The sequence below is a fragment of the Dromiciops gliroides genome, chromosome 1 (assembly GCF_019393635.1).
Source record: "Dromiciops gliroides isolate mDroGli1 chromosome 1, mDroGli1.pri, whole genome shotgun sequence".
NCBI classification, from domain to species: Eukaryota; Metazoa; Chordata; class Mammalia; order Microbiotheria; family Microbiotheriidae; genus Dromiciops; species Dromiciops gliroides.
In genome coordinates this window covers 378,442,700-378,462,910 of record NC_057861.1, presented here as the reverse complement: position 1 = coordinate 378,462,910, position 20,211 = coordinate 378,442,700, and the positions used below count along the sequence as shown (strand labels likewise).

The window sequence follows — 20,211 nt, the reverse complement described above, 5'->3', positions numbered from 1 at the left end:
GGTTTGTATGAACTGATGCAAAGGGAAGTGAAAAAGCTATAGAAGAATTTACAGAATAACAACAGTTATGCAAAGACAAACAACTTTGAAATACTTAGTAACTCTAGTCAGAATAATCATCAACCTTGAGTTGACACACATGTGTATGTATACATGCAAGCATATATGTAGATTTATGTTTGTATACACGTGTATGTTTGTGTATGGCTAAAAGAAATTTGCTTTGCTTCACTTTACACGTGTATAATGATGGTGTTTTTTTTAAACTATATTATGTTGGGGACAAGGTGGAGTGAGCTGGAAAAAAGATAGCTTTTTACCAATTTGAAAAATAAAATTTTACTTTAAAAATTATTAACCAGTGGTAGCTGGGTCTTTTCTCCTGGAGAACCTGACAACCATTTTTACATTTTCTATATGAATTGTAGGAAGAAGTCTTTGCAGCAGCAAAGATTCAGTCATACCTAAAAGAAGAAAGAAACTTTCCTACTAAACTAGAAGGGGGGAAATATCTTTTTTTTTCTCTTAAACAGCTTTTTGTCCTTAAAATGGAGACAAAGCATGAGGAAAAATAGGCAAGCTTCAGCAGCATAAGGTTTCCTCGTCACCTTATCAATTTAATGTTATTTGGAAAGGACGTTAATTTCCAAGAAGAGATTTATTTCCTTCTAAAAAACACTGCCTAGAAGTCATTTAGGTAAAATTAAATTTTATTAAGAAGTGAAAATATTTTCAGAAAGCTCAGCCTCTACTGGTACTTGCCGTCACCTGTCTCACTGAAAATATTAACTGTGATATGAACACCTATATGTTATTACAAATTGCGAGAAGGCCGCCTCCTCGGCGCCCGCACTCGGTGTACCCCTCATCCCCCGTCGACCTGGCCCCCAGCCTCGGGGGCGCGCATGAGAGGCGGCCTCTTCGGGCTGGGGCTGAGGTGGAGGCAGAGGCTCCCAGGGCCATGCTGCGCAGCCAGGCCTGGGAGCCGCCCAGCAGGTACGAGAAAATGGGCAAAAGAAATGCGAAGAAGGAGCTGACAGATAGGAACTGGGATCAAGAGGATGCTGTGGAAGAGGTGGGTACGTTTTCAGTGGAGAGCGAGTGAAGACAGAGCTATCAAGAAGGCGAGGCGCAGGAATGTGGCCTTGGAATCTGAAAGTGGAGGGCCCTTTAAAGGGTTCAAAGGGTTGGTCATACCTCCAGGAGGAGGAGGAGGAGGAGGAGGAAGAGGAGGACTCACAGGCTTCGGCAACAGCTCCAGCATCAAGCCTCTGCAAGGCCTGGCCAATGGCTGCGGCTTGTCTAATGTGCTCTCTCCGGCCCCTCAGCAGAAAAGAAGGTGACCTTTGGCTGTGCCAACGCCAATGGGCCAACGTCTCCCTGGGGGGTGGACAAGAAGGCCACCAGCCCTAAGACCAACGGGGACAGCCAGCAGGGCTCACAGGGGAAGGCCTGTGGTGGCAGTGCCTACCACAGACAGCTTGCTGCCTTAAACTGCTCTGTGCATGATTGGATCCTCAAGCATGTGGACGCTCTGTGACCTGACGCCCATCTTTAAAGACTACGAGAGATACCTCACAGGCATTGAGCAGCTGCCCGGCAACAGCAGAGACAGGAGCTCGGAGATGGAGGCCGGCAGGCAGCTCCTTGGGGCCCTGGGCCGGGCCGCCACCCGGGGCCCATCACCGCAACACCCCCAAGACACTCCCTTTTTGTTTCACCGGAACAAAGCCAAAGGGGCCGCGAAAAGCGGGCAGAAGCGCCATCAGAGAAGAAAGCGGCCCCGACTACGGGAGCTTAGTCCACTGCCTCCTTTCACTTTGGATGGAAAGTCGACAGCTCGGTCCTGGGCCCCTTGGGCTCCAGCCTCATGGCAAACTTCTCCTTCTCTCCTGGAAACACGGGCCTCTTTGGCAAAGAGGTGACCCAGGCGAACCCGGCCTCTTTCTTCTACCCCCAAATGCCATAGGGCCACCCGGATGCAGCTGCTGGTGAAGGCAAAGGTGCCCAAGAGGAAGAGAGTGAGGAGCTGCCCAAAGTAATCCTGAATGAAGTCAAGGAAGAGGATGCCTTTTATTCCAAGGAGTGCAAACTCTTTTACAAAAAAGATAATGAGTTTAAAGAGAAGGGCGTGGGAACCCTGCACTTGAAACCTGCTGCCAATCAGAAGACCCAGCTTCTGGTTCTAGCAGACACCAATTTAGGGAACATACTCCTGAATGTCCTGGTTCTACCCAACATGCCCTGCTCCCCAACCCGCAAGAACAACATGCTCATCGTCTGCGTCCCCAACCCGTCCATCAGCGAGAAGAGCGCCACCCTCCCTGTGATGATGCTCATCTGGGTCAAGACCACGGAGGCCACCTACGAGCTGCACAAAATCTTACTGGAGAAGAAGGAGGCGTGAAGGGGCAGGGCACTCAGAGACTCCTTTGCCAAGTTGCTGCTTTTTTCCCCTTTGTGGTAAAAAGTGAAAGCTTTTAACTAAGATTTATTAGTTGGTTAGCGATAACTGAAGGAAGCCAGTTTTTGAAGGACTACCCTTTCGGGGAGGAGACCATGACAAATAGCTGTGTGTCTGCTAAAGAAGTGGTGCCTTTTCTCTCCTTGCTGGCTCTGCACACACATGCTGACTCAGGTTTGACATGTGGTCCTTGGTGATAGGCCTGGTCCTTCCTAATACCACGTGCTTGACGAGGTTCTCAGCCTCGGAGGTGGCCTTGGGACTTGGTGAGTTCTATACGGAATATAGACTAAGCTTAGATCTAAGACTATTTATTTGTATTTCTACTTTCCTATTTCTCTAATCAGCATCACCTTGTTTGTTGGCTAATTAATTCCCAAACAATAAAAGCTAAGTAATCCATTTCTAACTAAAGCTCAGAGATTTCTTTCTCTTACTGGTCTGGGAGATACATAAGGGAAAGGTTAAAGGGGAGTTTAATGCTCTTATATCCAATTTTAAATCTCACACCTTAAGCTTATTCCTTTTATTCATAACTTTCTACTTTGACATACTAAGAACTTAGAGGTATTCTGAAAGGTTTTGTGGGGGAAATTACTATGGCCAATAAAAGCTTTAAGTGAACACCGCCCAAAAAACCAAAACAAAACCCCCCAAAAAAAACAAATTGAGAAGGATTATTTCTTAATCTGCTGAATTTTCCCTTATAAATCTAAGAAATGCAAGAATTTATTTTCCATAATCATATAAAAGTTGAATAAAATACCTGTGGAGATACACTAAATAGACATGCAAATGCTCATTAGGCCTCTCATCATGTCTGAAAACTGAACTATAGAAGATACATGTATATTAACTAGTTTTTAAGTCAATGTACTAGAGTTATGGCCTATAATAAGTATGCAAAATTTAGTAAGAATCTGGATATTCAATATCTTTAGTGCTATTGTGAGGTTCCTTGTAGTGATATAGGTGTCTTGAAATCACTTAACTGCATACACATCTATTTATCTATCTATCTATCTATCTATCTATCTATCTATCTATCTATCTATCTATCGATTGATTGGTGAGGCAATTGGGGTTAAGTGACTTGCCTCGGGTCACACTGCTAGTAAGTGTTAAGTGTCTGAGGTCAGATTTCCAGGGCTGGTGCAATATAATGGATTTTTAGGTTAAAAGTAAGAAGGAATAGTTAGTCATACCCTCCTCTGTCCCCAAGCTTGGATTATAGTGTTTACCTATATTGCCTAAACAATACCTTTCTCCTTCTTTCTTCTCCCTAGTCACAGTCCTCAACTCTAAAAACTCCAGGGACCTTTCTTTTGTGCTTGCAGTTGAGGGAGGGGGAAGGAAAGAGGAAAAGAATGGATGGCAAAAAGAATGAAAAAGATATTGAGTAAATCTCTACCATCTCTAGGAGATGGACTATGGTGAGGTATAAAGCAAGACACTTCCTATTCTTTCTCAGTTCTCTGGGAGAAACTCTACAAAACTTATTTCATTCCAGCCATACCTCCTGTTGCATACCAATAGGTCCTATGAGTAATAGAGGGATTTGTTTGAATGGCCTTCACCTACCCAAGTGCCAGTCCCTTGATCAAACTTCATGTGAGGCCCTTACTCTTGCTGGCATCCTCTCTTTCCTTTCATCCTCCACTGAAATGAAAGTGGAAAAAAAAATACACACACACACACACACATGTGTATGTGCCTTTATATTTATATATATACATACATAGACACACATACACATATATACATAAATATATACATATACATAGGCATACATATACATACATACACACACACATACACACACACATATACTGTTTAATTGGCCTGGTTTGTCGTTGTTTTTAGTCATTCAGTCATGTCTGACTCTTCATGACCCCATGGACAATAATTTCACACCAGACCCTTCTATCCTCCATCATCTCCTGAAGTCTGTCCAAGCTCATGTTTGTTACTTCCATAACAATCTTTCCATCTTATCCTCTGCCATCCCCTTTTCCTTTGTCCTTCAGTTTTTCCCAACATCAAGGGTCTTTTCCAGTGAGTACCATGTTTTCCTTTTTTGACATTTTTTTTTAAGTTTCAGCTTCAGTATTTGTCCTTCTAATGGTCTGAATTAATTTCTTTGAGTATTGATTTGATCTCCTTATTGTCCATGGAACTCTCAAAAGTAGTCTTTAGCACCAGAGTTCAAAAGTATTGATTCTATAAGACTCCACTTTCTTTATGGTTATAATCCATATCCATACTTTACCACTGGAAAAACTATAGCTTTGAACATATAGATATTTTATGGCAAGGCGATGCCTATGCTTTTTTTCTATGTTATCCAGATTTGCAATGCTTTCCTTCCACATAGCAGGTTTTTTTTAATTTCATGTCTACAGTCATTGTCTGCAGTAATCTTTGAGCCTAAGAATATAACATCTGACAGTGCTTCCATTTCTTCTCCCTGTATTTACTAGGAAGATATGGCACTAGTTGCCATGATCTTATTATTTTTTTTCAATGTTAAGCTTCAAGCCAGATTTTACCCTTTCTTCTTTCTTCCTTATCAAGAGGTTTCTTAATTCTTCACTTTCTGGCATCAGATTGGTATCATTTGCATATCTGAGATTATTGATATTTCTTCTGGCAACCTTAATCCCAGCTCTTGATTCATTCAGCCTGGCAACATACATGATTTACTCTGCATATAAGTTAAGTAAATTTCCCAATCTTAAACAATTCAGTTGTTCTATGTCCAGTTTTGTTTCTTCTTGGTTTGTATACAGGATCCACAGGAGTATACAAGATGATCTGATACTCTCATCTATTTAAAAACTTTCCACATTTTGTGATGATTCACACAGTTATGGTTTTAGCATAGTCAGTGAAACAGAAGTAGATGTGGTTTTGTTTGTTTGTTTTTCTGCAGTTCCCTTTCTTTCTCCATTATGGTATTTCAGTATTAGAAATTCTGAGAGACAAAGTTTTGGGTATTAAAATAAATATATTAATTAGTCTGGCCAGCAATCAACAAATTGATGTTTGGTTGTCTCAGGAACCAATGACACTAAGGGAGAGTCCACACCAGTATAAATCCACATATGTCTTCCTGACAGCAAATTACTGGGAAATCCCCTGATGAGAAAAGCAACCCAGATTAATAAATATTAAATGTGGAATTTGGCTAAAAGCTTTCAAACTTTCTTGATTACTTACCATTTGGATGGGAGAGGTTAGTTCAAAAAGGATGCTTGATCATGAGTTTTGAGCCCCCATAACAATGTGGGCACCCTGGTCAGGTACTCTCTGGTTTTATTTTTTCCTTCATGCTCCAGACCACTGCAGACTCTACTGAAGGGACCAAGGTCATGCTAATGGCACTTGGTAATTTTTGGTAGCAAGAATCAGCTCAGTTTTGCATTGTTTATCAGATAAACAGAATGCTAGATCAGGTTCTGGGAGAGAGTGGGATATGACCACATCCAGTGTGTGGACATGAATTTTTTCTATGTGAGATTTTAAACAGAGAGGGGAATGTTACAATTTTTTTTTTGGCAACAAAAACAAATTTATTTATACATTAATGTTGAGGTCTGGACTGGAGTTTAAAAAAAAAGGAAAACAGTATGATACAGTCCTCTACAGGAGAAGACAGGTTATGAGGAAGGGGAAAAGATGCATGCACACACATACACATAGGAACAAGATGAAGTGAAGATAGGCTGGGCAGCTGGGGTCAGGGCTTCTGGTTGTCACCTGCTTCATGTAGGTTTTCAGCAGGTACTTTTTATTTGTTTTTGTTTTTGTCTTTTTGTTTTTGTTTTTGTTTTTTTTTTTTTTTGCGGGGCAATGGGAGTTAAGTGACTTGCCCAGGGTCACACAGCTAGTAAGTGTTAAGCGTCTGAGGCTGGATTTGAACTCAGGTACTCTTCAATCCAGGGCCAGCGCTTTAACCACTGCCCCATCTAGCTGCCCCAGCAGGTACTTTTTAAAGACTGTAGGGTTTGTCCAAAGAACAGTAGCATCTGTGTTCAATGGGCTGTCAATGTTGGGTTCTCCCAACAGGCTCTGGATAGATAGTAGAATGGTCCTGACATCATATAGAGGTGACCACTTGTCCTTGAGGATGTCCAAACAGATATTGCCTTGGGTGTCCACTTTAGAATGGTAACAAAGTGTGACAAATTTCACAGCATTATATAGATAGCCAACAGGGAACTCCAGGGAGAGCTTGTACCTCAGGTCTTCATATACTGTCCCAGCAGTCAAATGGATGGCCCCAACCCATTTGAAGAGATTGTCAGACTCTGGGAAGGCAGAAATTCTTTTGTCTCCAGACATCATTAGGGTCATTGATTCTTGCTCTAACTTCAGGCCTGTGGATCCACAGGCCTTGCCCACCCCAGGCTGAACACCCTTATGGGAGACTGTGGCATCACTGGCAGCAGCCAGTGTTCTGTGAGGCCATGGGGGACCAGAGATAAAGCAAGAGAAGATCCTAGGCAGAAACTGCTGGGAATGTTACAAATTAATATCAATAGTTAAATCATACCAAAATAAAGTTAAATTTCCTCACCACAATCCAATGAATATTGGAAACTTGGTCGTTAGGTCCTCTGTCTCAAAAAAACCCAGCCTATACTTCTGGTAATTCTTGATTCATATATTTCTAAAGCCTAGATCAAAGAATCTTAAGTATAACCTTGCTGGTATGAAACATGAACATTATTGTTTAGTAATTTGAAAAGTCATTGACATTGTTCTGCTTGAGGATTAGAATATAAAGTCATCTTTTCTGATCCAGTGGCCTCCATTGTTTTCCAAATTTGCTAGCAAATGGAGTACAGTACCTTAACAGCATCATCTTTTAGAATTTTAAATTACTCAACTGCAATTCCTTCATATCCACCAGCTTTATTGTTAGCAATCCTTCCAGAGGTCCCCACTGATTTCATCATCCAGATTGTCTGGCTCTAGATCAGTAGCCACACTAATGTGATCATCAATGAATGATGTTAAGATCTTTCTTGTATAGTTCTTCTGTATATTTTTATCACATCTTAATCTCTTCTGCTTTTGTTAAGTGGTTGCCATTTTTGTCTTTTATCATGGTTATTTTTGCATAAAACATCCTCATGATTTCTCTGATTTTCTTGAAGAGATGTCTTGTTTTTCTTATTACATTGCTTTCTTCTATTTCTTTCTATTACTTTTAAAAAAAACAAAAAGCAACTTCTTATCTCTCCTTGATGTTCTCCAGAATTCTGCACACAACTGAGTAAATCTTTTTTTCTCCTGTACCTTTCATATTCTTCCTTTCTTCACCAATTTATAAAACTTCATCAGATAACCATGTTGCTGTCTTACTCTTATTTTTCTTTGGGATTGTTCTTGTTGTTGCTATTTCCTACATAATATTATGAGCCTCTGTCCATAGTTGCTTAGGCACTCTATCAGATCTAACTCCTTAAATATATTCATCACTTCCACTTCATATTTATAAAGTATATTATTTAGATCATACCTATATGATCTGATAGGTTTCCCTACTTTCTTCAATTTAAGTTTAAATGTTTCAATAAGGAGCTCATGGTCTGAAACACAGTCAGATCCAGGTCTCATTTTAACTGGCTATATAGAGCTTCTCCACCTTTGGCTGAAAAGTATTGTAAGGGCCTAAAATTCTAGTTGCAATGTCTAAAATCTAATGAGTGATTGCCTTATATTAGAAGCTTTAGCAAGAGTTTAGACTTTTAAGTATTTATTAAAGTGCATCAGAAGTTGGTAAGGAGAGATAGAGAGGGAAAAATCAAACTTCATCTAACTATCTCTAAGATAGCCCTGCATCTCACCTGCCAAAGGCCAAGTCAGGAACTGAAAAACCCTCGCCTCAGCGGCTTCTCCCAGAACTTCTCGTGAAATAGGAAAGAAGGGCTGTATATGGGCGAGCGCGCGCGTACACACACACACACACACACACACACACACATACACACACACACACACACACACACACACACACACACAGAGCTCCAAGCTAATTGGTTGGTAATTTTGATTGACACAACTAACAGGTGGTAACTTCCAGATGCTAAAGTCACATGGTTTCCAAGTCACGTGTTTTCTCCTCAAGGCAGAGCCTTTCTGCAATATCTTTCTCAACAGGTTGGTAGCGCTCTAAATATCACAGTATATTATCAATATGATTTCAATATTTACCATCTGGTGATGGCCATATGTAAAATCTCCTTTTGGGTTATTGAAAAAGAGTGTTTTCTACAGCCAGTGAGTTATCTTGACAAAACTTTATTATTCTCTTCTTTGCTTTATTTTCTATTCCAAGGCCAAACTTGCTTCTTATGCCAATTTTCTTTTGATTTCTTACCTTAGCATCCCAATTCCCTTTTATAAATGACATCTTTTTTTGTTTTTGTTTTTGTTTTTGGTTTTGGTTTTGGTTTTTGGTGTTTGTTCTAGAAGATATTCTAGATCTTCATAGACTTGATAAATTCTGGCACCTTGGCATCAGTGGTTGGAAAATACAATTGAATTATTGTAATGTTAAGTGCCTTTCCTTGGATTTGAATAGATAACATTCTGTCATTTTTGAGATTATACTCCAGTATTGATTTTCTCCCCATTTCATTGATTTTGAGGGGTCTTTCACTTCTTCTAAGAAATTCTTGAACACAGTAGTATATGTAATGTTCACCTGGATTAAATTCACCCATTACTATCCATTTAAGTTCATTGACACCCAAGATATTTATGTTTCATCTTTCCTTCTCCTGTTTGACCACATCCAGCTTAACTTGGTACATAGATCTTGCATTCAAAGTTCTTAGGTGATATTGATCTTTACTATATCATTATTTGATTTCATCACCAGAAATATCCATGGCTGAACTTCCTCTTAGCTTTGACCTAGTCATTTCATTCTTTCTGGAGCTATTTTTAGTTCTCCTCCATTCTTCCCCATTAATGTCTTGTACTCTTTCTCAACCTGAAGGGCTCATTTTCCATTGTCACATCTGTTTTTTTACTGCCAAAGATATTAGTCATTTGCCATTTAATTCTCCAGCGGATCACCTTTTGTTAAAACTCTCCACTATGACCTGTCAGTCCTGTGTAACCCTGTACAACATAGCTCTTAATTTTATTGAGCTTATCAAACCCCTTGCCATGACAAGACAGTGATCAAGGAGGAGAGTGGTCTGGTAGCTCTGAATTCAAATTAAGTTCAGTAATAAAGTTTTTATTTGAATTTTCCTCTGTAGAAAGTCTATCCTCCTAGCCTTCATCCCCAATTTTCTCACATCTCAGGGTTTATAGTGTTCATCTTCATCATAGTAAATTAATAGATTCTATTTTTCCAGGAGAACTCATTGTGTCATAGGTCATGAACTTAGAGTTAGAAGGTAACAAAAATATTATCAAGTAGACATGAGTAAACTAAAGACCAGAACATTTAAATGACTTCCCTTGGTGACACAGTATCTGAAATATGATTGGAATAGCTCTTGCTGAATCTAAGCCAAATAATTAATTCCATAACTCAATCTTCTATCAGACATTTCTCTCTGCCTAAAATATATATCATGAGCCATGCATATATTTTGCTCCTAAAATATTGTTACTTTTGTTAGACATAAGTCTTCATATCAAAATTTGGTAGAATTTATTAATTAATAATTTTGTGTTTTGAAATAAAAAAACCTGGAAATCTTTTGTTTACTCTTCTTTGTTAGGAGAGAGATTAATGAATAATTCTAAAACAAAATCTAGGAGTGAGCTAAATTTTTAAAAAAGAAATATCTTAATTAGAAATTGACAGTTTTGGCTCTTACTTGAACTTATGGTACTATATGCTATTTCCAAGATCCCTTTCTTCTATTTCCATAGCAAGTCATTAAAATGCCATGAGGAGTGACTCCTCAGGTATAGAAAGCCAAATCCTTGCCTGTAGCAGACTTAATTAAAGTAACAGCTGGATATTCAAACACAAAAAGAGAAAATTCAAGAGATGTTAATGTTTCTGAAAGTGCCAGGAGAGGAAAAGATAGTGAAATTAGGACTATCTATTTGATAGAAGGGCTTTTTAATTTAAAATGAATGAATGAAAGAATGAATAAAAACTGTGCCAAACACTGAATTAAACCATAACCATACTTGTTGAACACATACCAAAGAGCTAAATTCTATTTTGAAAAAATAGATAAATTTAAAACAAAGGAAATTTGCTTTTTATAAATTTTGTTAAATTTACAACTGATTGAACACATTTTGGTCACATTAATATTTAACAGAGGAATAAGATGAACTGAGCAGATGTAAAATTAATAAAAATATTAATTTATCAAAAATATTTTTCAAATATACTCAATACCACCTAGCAACTCCCTACTGTTATTTTTCTCCATCTCCCTTCTAATTTACAATTACATCTATAAACTATCTTGGCTAAAATTACTGTATTTTACATCTTTCAATTCTAAATAAGCCAAAAGATAGCATTGGAAGGTGAAAAAATAGGTAATCACTTCTTTACACTTATTTACAGATCCCTTGGCAAGTCAATATGAAGAGAATTTTTGTTTTTCTTTTTATGAATTGGAAATTTATAAAAAATATGACCACTTTGAATATAGGGAAAGGCAGACAATGAGAAATTATACGTGAATTTGTCAATTGCATAGCTTTAATATATGTATATATGGGGGGGGGTGCAGCTAGGTGGAGCAGTGGATAGAGCACCTGCCCTCGAGTCAGGAGGACCTGAGTTCAAATCCAGCCTCAGACACTTAACACTTAGAAGCTGTGCGACCTTGGGCAAGTCACTTAACCCTCATTGCCCCCCCCCAAATATATATATATATGTAAACATATTTACAATATAAATAAAATATATAATTTAAGTTTATATGTATACAAATAAAATACAGATATTATTTGAAAAATGCCAATATATTTAATAAATATTATGCATACATATATATTATGAAAATCTCACATGATAGTTCTAATATTTCTGTGTTTGTGTCCCCTTCTAAACTTTATTCTGTATTATTGTGTGCTTTATTGTTTGTTGAATTTAAAAAAAATCTTTATATATATAATATATATATAAATCATATATCTATAATATAATAAATAAATAAATGTATATATATGACAAATGCTTCATGTTTTGAATATCAGAACTTTAAAAGATAAATTAATGGCATTATTGTTTACTAATTACTTGTTATTTTTCTCATTGTAACTATAGATTTTATTTCCTCAAAACAAAATGAAACATTTAATTTTTGTGTATACAGAAGGGTCAATTTTGTTTTTTATGAAAATTCCTATCCCTTTATCCATAGGATTTTCCTTTCCATATTTATAAAAAAGGTACTCCTTAAATTTTCTTCTAATTTGCCTATAAAATGCTTTTTATGGTTAGATAATAGATCGTTTTGAGGCTAATTGAGGTGTATGGTACGAGGTATTAGTCTAATCCTAATTTCTCCCAAAATGCTTTCCAAGTTGTCCAATTTTTTTTAATAATATTGTATCCTTAGTAAAATAATGTGTATCTTTGGGTTTACCCAAAGTAACTCAACTGTGCTTAGTTGCTTTTGCAAATTATATACCTATCTTATATATTTTGAATGATTACCACTTCATAGTATAATTTCTTTTTCTTTTTCTTTTTTTTTTTTTTTGGTGAGGCAATTGGGGTTAAGTGACTTGCCCAGGGTCACACAGCTAGTAAGTGTTAAGTGTCTGAGGCTGGATTTGAAGTCAGGTACTCCTGACTCCAGGGCTGGTGCTCTATCCATTGCGCCACCTAGCTGCCCCATATAGTATAATATCTAATATTGTCCTTTCTTCAAACATTTTTTTCACTGTCTCTTAATATTCATAAAATTTTGCCTCTACATATGAATATATCTTTTATTCTAATTTTATAAATTAATATTTTATTATTTTATTAGTATGCCATTGGAAATGAAAATTAATTTAGGTAATACTTTCATTTTTAATATATTAGCTTGGTTGCCAAATAAGCAATTGAAAAATCTCTAATTATTTTTCTTTATTTGGGAAAATAATATGTTTAGCTGTAAAAAATTGAGCAACAATAGCAATAGTTCCTCTGCTTGGGAGATACTTAATACATGCTTGTTGACTATGAGTGCCATGGTAAGTGAACTCTTATATATTCTATATATTTTGTTCTTATTTTCAAAGAATTTTTTCTTTTGATTTATTTCTTCTTCTTGTCATTTTTCAGAGAGGTTGATTTTTAATTTTTTTGGCAGAGAGTTATTTTGCCAGATTATTGAAATTACTATTTGTTCCTATTATTTTCATTTGAACCTTTAACATTTCCTCAATAAACCATTATATCCTTTTCATAATGTAAGGGGGCAGCTAGGTGGCACAGTGGATAAAGCACCAGCCCTGGATTCAGGAGGACCAGAGTTCAAATTTTACCTCAGACACTTGACACTTACTAGCTGTGTGACCCTGGACAAGTCACTTAACCCTCATTGCCCTGCCAAAAAAAAAAAAGTAATTTCCTTCCTTTTTATCTCAGCTTAGTTCTTCAATTAATTTGTATTCTTTTTATAGCTAGCATTTCTAGAACCATATGAAAAAACTGTTGTCATATATGACAGTGATGTTTTACCCCTGCTACGTTTGAAAAAGCATCCAGAATTTTCCTAATAGAGACCATTTAATTCTGAGTTTAAGATGGACACTTTTGCCTTAAGGAAATTTCAAATTAATTCATTTCTTCTTAATATTTTATACATAGTATAATACCATTTCATATAAAAATTATTTTTCTTATTTTTATAATTAATAAATTATATATTTTTAGTTTCATAATAATGAACAAACCAATCTTGTTTAAAATATAACCAGGTCAGACTATGTAGTATTTTTAATAGGGTGCTATGATTTGCTTGCTAATGTTATATTCAATATTTTTAACTGAATTAATTAGAGATCTTGAAATATAGTTTTCTTTTTTCTTTTTTGTATCTCTATTACAAATCAGGAGTATTTTTACATTCATTGAAGGAAACACAACTTTGAAAGTTAAAATCTGAAAAAGAGAGCTGATTGAATCAATGACTGGGCCTGGGATTAGGAAGATATGAGTTCAAATGTAGCCTCAAAAAAACTTCATTAAAGCGATTCTGCAATATGTGAAACCTAAAGTGGAAGATTCTTCCAGATCATATTGGCATATCACTGGATGTTATGGAAGCAATGCCAAATGATAAATTAAATTGTATTGCTTATGTCAAAAGAAATGAAAACAAAGACTTCTTTTGACATTTGGTATACAATTTAATTTACTTACTTGTTATATAATTTGATTTTATTTGATTAACAAAACACAAGAAAAGATGTAGTGATTGGGGGTAATTTTCAAATTATAACCAGAGAACAAAAATATTAATGTGTTAAATAAAGACAATAGCTGAGGTTAAAATAGGAGTGAAAAGTAACCTATTTTTTAAAATGATGAACATTTTTATTTATTCCAATTTTTAAAAAAATTAATAACACAACTTAGAACAAAGTGATTTTTATATATGTAAAAGCATAATATAATTTCCAGAAAAAAAGAAAATTACAATATTAGATCACTTAAGCTACTAGAAGATATTTAAAAAGAAAAATGGATAAAAATAAGGTCTTACACATACTATTTTTTTTTTAATTATTTAGTGAGGCAATTGGGGTTAAGTGACTTGCCCAAGGTCACACAGCTAGTAAGTGTTAAGTGTCTGAGGCCGGATTTGAACTCAGGTACTCCTGATTCCAGGGCCGGTGCTCTATCCACTGCGCCACCTAGCTGTCCCGTTACACATACTATTAAAGCATCTACTTAAAGAAAAACATTGCAAAGTAGACAAGGCCATTAAAGACTCTAAAAACATTGTTATCAGTGTGGTAAAAAATGAAAGCTTTTAACTAACATTTAAGATTTGGTTAACAGTAACTGAAGGACACCAGTTTTTGAAGGACTGCCCTTTCGGGGAGGAGACTCTGACAAACAGCCATGCGTTTGCTAATGCTCAGGAGAGCATTACCAAGCACTCCACTTCTGTGGTGCGAGCTTAAAAATGAGGAGAGAATGGAAGTAGTCTCTCTCGCTCTGCGCACACACACGCTGACTCAGATTTCACAGTGTGGTCTGGTGATCGGCCTGGTCCTCAGTAACAGCACGTGCTTGACGAGGTTCTCAGCCTCAGAGGTGGCTTTGGGATTTGGGGAGTTTTATAAGGAATATAGACTAAGCTTAGATCTAAGACTATTTATTTGCATTTCTACTTTCCTATTTCTCTAATCAGCATCACCTTGTTTGTTGGCTAATTAATTCCCAAACAATAAAAGCTAAGTAATCCATCTCTAACTAAAGCTCAGAGGCTTCTTTCTCTTACTGGTCTGGGAGATATATAAGGGAAAGGTTAAAGGGGAGTTTAATGCTCTTATATCCAATTTTAAATCTCACATCAGAATGAATATAAAAGAAAGAAGCAATTCATATATATAATAGAACAAAGCATAAAATTGTGAAACTACAAGATTATACAATGAAAAATCTGATATTAAACATTTTAATCTTAATTAATTTATTTTAGTTTTCAACAATTGTTTAGGTAAGATTTCAAATTTCAACTCCCCGTCCTGGGCCACTGCTATACAAGCCTTCTTCCTGGTTCCCAGCTGGGGCGAAAAACCAAAATTCTGCCTTGGCATCAACAGGGACCCCTGTTATCTCCCCCAAGCCAACCACTCATCCCTCTCAGCAGACCGTGAGCTTAGTTCCAGACATCATGTTGCAGCTGCATCAGAAGCTCTGGGGGTCTCATTTCCTCGCTTGGCCTACGTGGGACTACATCTATGTCAGCATGACTGTGGGGTTTGGCTACACTCCTGCCTCAGCACAGCAGCCCCCTCCTTCCAATCTCTTAAGCTGTCTTTGTTTGGAAAATTATCTCAGTCCTTTATTTTGTGGGTTCTGCTGCTCCAGGAATTGTCCTATGGCATTATTTGTGGGTTTTTTGGAGTGATCTTGTCGTGAGTTCAAGAGCTTATTGCCTTTTATCCACCATCTTGGCTCTGCTCTGGAACTCTGAAGTATATGTTTTCTGTTAGTGCCTCTTTCTAACGTTATTTTGTCTGTTTTCATTCACAACCTAACTAATGTGAAGATATTTTTCATGACTGCATATCCATAACATATTGAATTGTTTGATTTCTTATAGTGGGGTAAGGAGTGAGGGAGGAAGAAAATTTGGAATGCAAATTAAAAAAAAAACTGAAAAAATGCGTTATTTTTTTTTCTTACATGTAACTTGGGGAAATTCTGAATAAAAAAAATTAGAAAGAAAAATTTACAGCAGAATAAAAATTCATAAACAAAAACCTAAGAACTCTAAGTAAGCCAAAATAAATTAAAATTAAAATTAAAATAATATGTTTAAATTTCATTTTATAATTAACATTTAATATTTTATATACTATCACAAAAGATAAAATATGTAAACTTTCCTAATGTAACAAAAAATCAAAATAGTTTTTAGGATAAAACCATATAATTTGGTCAACATGAAAATATAAATAAAATACCTAATATATTTTCATATTCACTCATTACACATTATCTAACATATTTGAGACATAAAAACCATTTAAAAATGGGAATAAAGGAGACCACCTAGTAATCCCATAGAAAAGTCTCCTTTATGTGACAAATTTAATATGACTATTTGATTTGACATGCTAAAAAATGATATATAACTTATTTTAAGTTGTGGTTGTTAGTACATGCAAACAGTTATGTTCAATTAAAAGCTATACATGGCAAAATAGAGATAATATAAGAAGGAAAAGAAAATATCTGTTCAAGAAAACAGCATTTGAGCTGATTGAAGCATCCCAAAAAGTAGAGATGAAGATGGAGAATATTCAAGGCATAGGGAATATTAGTGAAATATTATAGAATTGGAAGTTGAAGTACTGTGTGTGAAAAAAGTAAAGAGGCCAGAGTCACTAAATTGCATAGTACAAAGGAATAAAATCTAAGAATCCTGCTGTGAGTTGGGAAATAGTGTTTTCATACAGGAACAGCAAGGAGGTCAAAGTCAAGGCATCAAAGTATAAAATGACAGGAAAGGTAGAAAGAGGTTACATTATGAGTAGCTTTGAAATCCAAACAGTGGATCTCTTCTTTGACCCTGCAAATTATAGGGAACTAACTACATGATCAGACCTGAGCTTTGGGGAAATCACTTTAGTAGCTGAAGGGGGGCAGTATATAAGTCTATCTGTCTGTCTATCTATCTATCATCTATCTATGTGTACATAGATATAGGGAGATAGAGAGATAGAGATAGAGATAAAGATAGAGATATAAATTGATATAGATCTAGATACAAATATAGTATAGAGATATATAGATATACATTTGGATACAGATATTGCTATTGCTATAGATGTAGATATAGATATAGAGTAGATATGGATACAGATATATAGATATAGATATAAATATAGATAATAGAAATTAATATAGAGATATAGATAGGGATAGGGATAGGGATAGGGAGGGAGAGAGAGATAGTCTCTGACTCAAGTCTCCACTCTATTTATATATACATATATATAAATATGCATACATATGTAACTATGCATATACATAATACAAATATAAATACATACAGACGTATACAGACATACACACATATATGTAATGGGAGATGAGTCAGAGACACCATTCAGAAGGTATTACTACAGTCCAGATGTGTGGAGGAGAGGGCTTACAACAGTATCTTGGCAGTGTCAGAGTAGAAAAGGGGGCATATATAAAAGAATTTTCAAAGGTATAATCAATAAGGCCTGGCAATAGTTTACCTGTGGTGAGGGGGAGGTTGATTGTGAAGAGTCAAAGATGACACCTAGACTCTGAGACTGAGTAACTTGAAGGATAATGGCACTCTTAACAATAATATAAAAGTTTGGATAAGGAAAGAATTTTGGTGAGAAACAGTTTGGTTTTGGACGTGTTTGAGTTACAATATATATGGCACATCTAGTTTGAGATATCAAATAGGCAGTTCTAGATTTGAAACTGGAAGAAAGAAATGGAAGAAAGGAGGAAAGAAAGAAAGAAAGAAGAAAGGGTCTGGATGAGTAAAACTGAAGTTAAGCTTAGAAATAAAAAATAAATCCATGGGATCTGATATAATCACTAATGAAAAAGTATAGAGGAACAAGAGTGTATCTCACAATTTTTATCTATAAATGAAGTGTTCTGTTTTTGCTTCTTTGACCTTCTTCTCTTCCCCTCCTCTACCTGATTGTAGGTTTATTTTTTTTTATTCCATTCAGTTTAATCCAATCATCAGACTCTCCACTCTGAGTTTATTTTGTTTATTACTATTCCCTTCCTTATCCTACTTTCCCTCTTAAATTTTCCTTTTCTTGTCCCTGCTGATTTTCTTAAGTTTGATGCATTTCTATACAATATTCTTTGTGTCTAAACATGTTGTTTAGTTGTTTTTCAGTCATGTACAACACTTTGTGATGCCATTTAGGATTTTTTTCTGAGACCAGATTTAAACTCAGGAAGATGAATCTTCCTGACTCCAGGTCTGACACTCTATCCACTGCATCACCTAGCTGTCCCATCTTTCTGTGTGAGGGCACATATGGAAATATTTTCAAGCTCTTTTCCCTATGTGGTTCAGTGGAAAGCTAGTTTCATGTGATGCCCATTTTATTTACCTATTCCCCCATATTTGTATATTATTCATTATATGAATCATTATTATATGAAATAGTAAATTAATTGTATTTCCCCTTCTACTCCCACCTTCCTTCCTCCTATAGTCCAAGTCCCTCCCATTTCTGTTTTCTTTAAAGTCCATCAAAAAATAGAACAAAATTAGCTCTGGGTTCTCTCTCTGTTTCTCTCTGTCCCATCTGTCAGAGAGAGAGAGAGACAGAGAGAGAGAGAGAGAGAGAGAGAGAGAGAGAGAGAGAGAGACAGAGACAGAGAGAGAGAGAGAGGCAGAGAGAGAGAGAGAGACAGAGACAGAAACAGAGAGACAGAGAGACAAAGACAGAGAGACAGAGATAGAGAGGCAGAGACATTTACTATTTCAAATAATGAGACTGCAGATAAGATATACACAAGAGAAATTAGGGGTAGTTTAAGAAAAAGGGCACTAAGATTGAAGAGGATGAGGAAAAGCTTCTTGCTGTTTCTATATTTTGATCCCAAGCATCTAGTAGAGTGTTTGGCATATCAGGGACAGTAAATAAATGCTTGTTGAATGAATTAAATGAATATTTATGGCAGGGAGAGCAGGGAAATGTTGCTACCACAGACTCAACAAATGACATTATTATACTTGGGTCTCTAGGGTAAATCCGCATTGTTTTGTTTTGCTTTTGTTTTATTTTTTTCTCTCTCATTGGGGAGAATATCTGTGCCCACAATTATCAAAGAGGGCATCCATTCAACCCTGGTCAGTGGCAGTTTATTAAGCAAACACTCTCAATATCTTTGTGTTCTAGAATAGGTTTCAAGTTCTTTGACATTTTTTTTTCCTATGGCAAGGCCTCACTTCACCATTATTATATAGAAATATCAAAATAAAATTTAAGGAATGAAAACTGTAAATGATGCAAATATAACACATCCATAAATAAAGAGTTACTATACAAAGGAAGCATAGTCAGGGTCACACAAGATTTGGTAGAAACCACCATAAAGTATAAACTTGCAAGTCAAAAAGTAGCTTCATAAAGAAATAAAGAAATTCTGAGCGTTCCTGATCCTGAACTGAATATATATGTGGAAATGATAAAACAAAAGAGCTAAGTGAAACTGAGAAAGACATCCATTGGAAAGACATATGGTGAGGATTATTATGATTTTTATATGCTAGTAAGAGGAAAAGAAACAAATGTCTTCTCTTAATGATTATCTTCAAGTATTATAAAGATAAATAAGGGGGAAGGGAGAGAGACAGAGTCCATGCCCTCTTTCTTAAACTACCCCTAAGTTATTGTTTATATTTTCTGCACAGTTATTGTATGATTTCTTCCCCAATAGACTGTGAGCTGTTTGAGGGTATGCAATTTTTAAAAATCTCTGTTCCCATACCTAGTACTCAGCAAAGGGTCTGGAAAATACTAATCACTTTATGAATACTGATTTACTAATGGGAGAAATGACTTATATTCAAACATCTCCAAATGCAGAGTAAATAGATTTTTCAGTATAATTTGTGGTGGTCCAAATGAAAAACATATTAACAAACAAACTTTTCATTTTGACTCAGGGAAACACAAAAAGGATTTCCAAAGAAAACTTTAAAATAAACAAGCAAACAGCAAATAAACATACTAACATTGCCCTGTCCCTGGCATGCACATCATGTGTTTCACTAAGTTCATGTTTTTAAGGGTTTTTTTTTTTTTTGGTTTTTATTTTTTACTATTGATACGCATCTGATAAATTGTCTCTGTATTATGCTACAGAGTGAAGAAATAGCAGGTAAATCCACTTCACTTAGTGGTTACAGAATTGTTGCTTCCTTTACAGGTTGCCTTTGGAGATTTCTTAGAATTTCAAATTAAAGGCATAGATTAAAAAGAAAACTTTCTTTGAGACAGTCTTATAGAATCAATACATAATTGGGGACTAAAATTTCTTTGTCATT

General features: G+C 35.9%; 2 pseudogenes; one reads left to right on the top strand and one right to left on the bottom strand.

Moving 5' to 3' along the window:
• Positions 1-1,006: 1,006 nt before the first annotated feature.
• LOC122749534 lies at positions 1,007-2,407 on the top strand (annotated as a pseudogene).
• Positions 2,408-2,581: 174 nt separating this feature from the next.
• Positions 2,582-6,935, bottom strand: LOC122749463 (annotated as a pseudogene).
• Between the last annotated feature and the right edge of the window lie 13,276 nt (positions 6,936-20,211).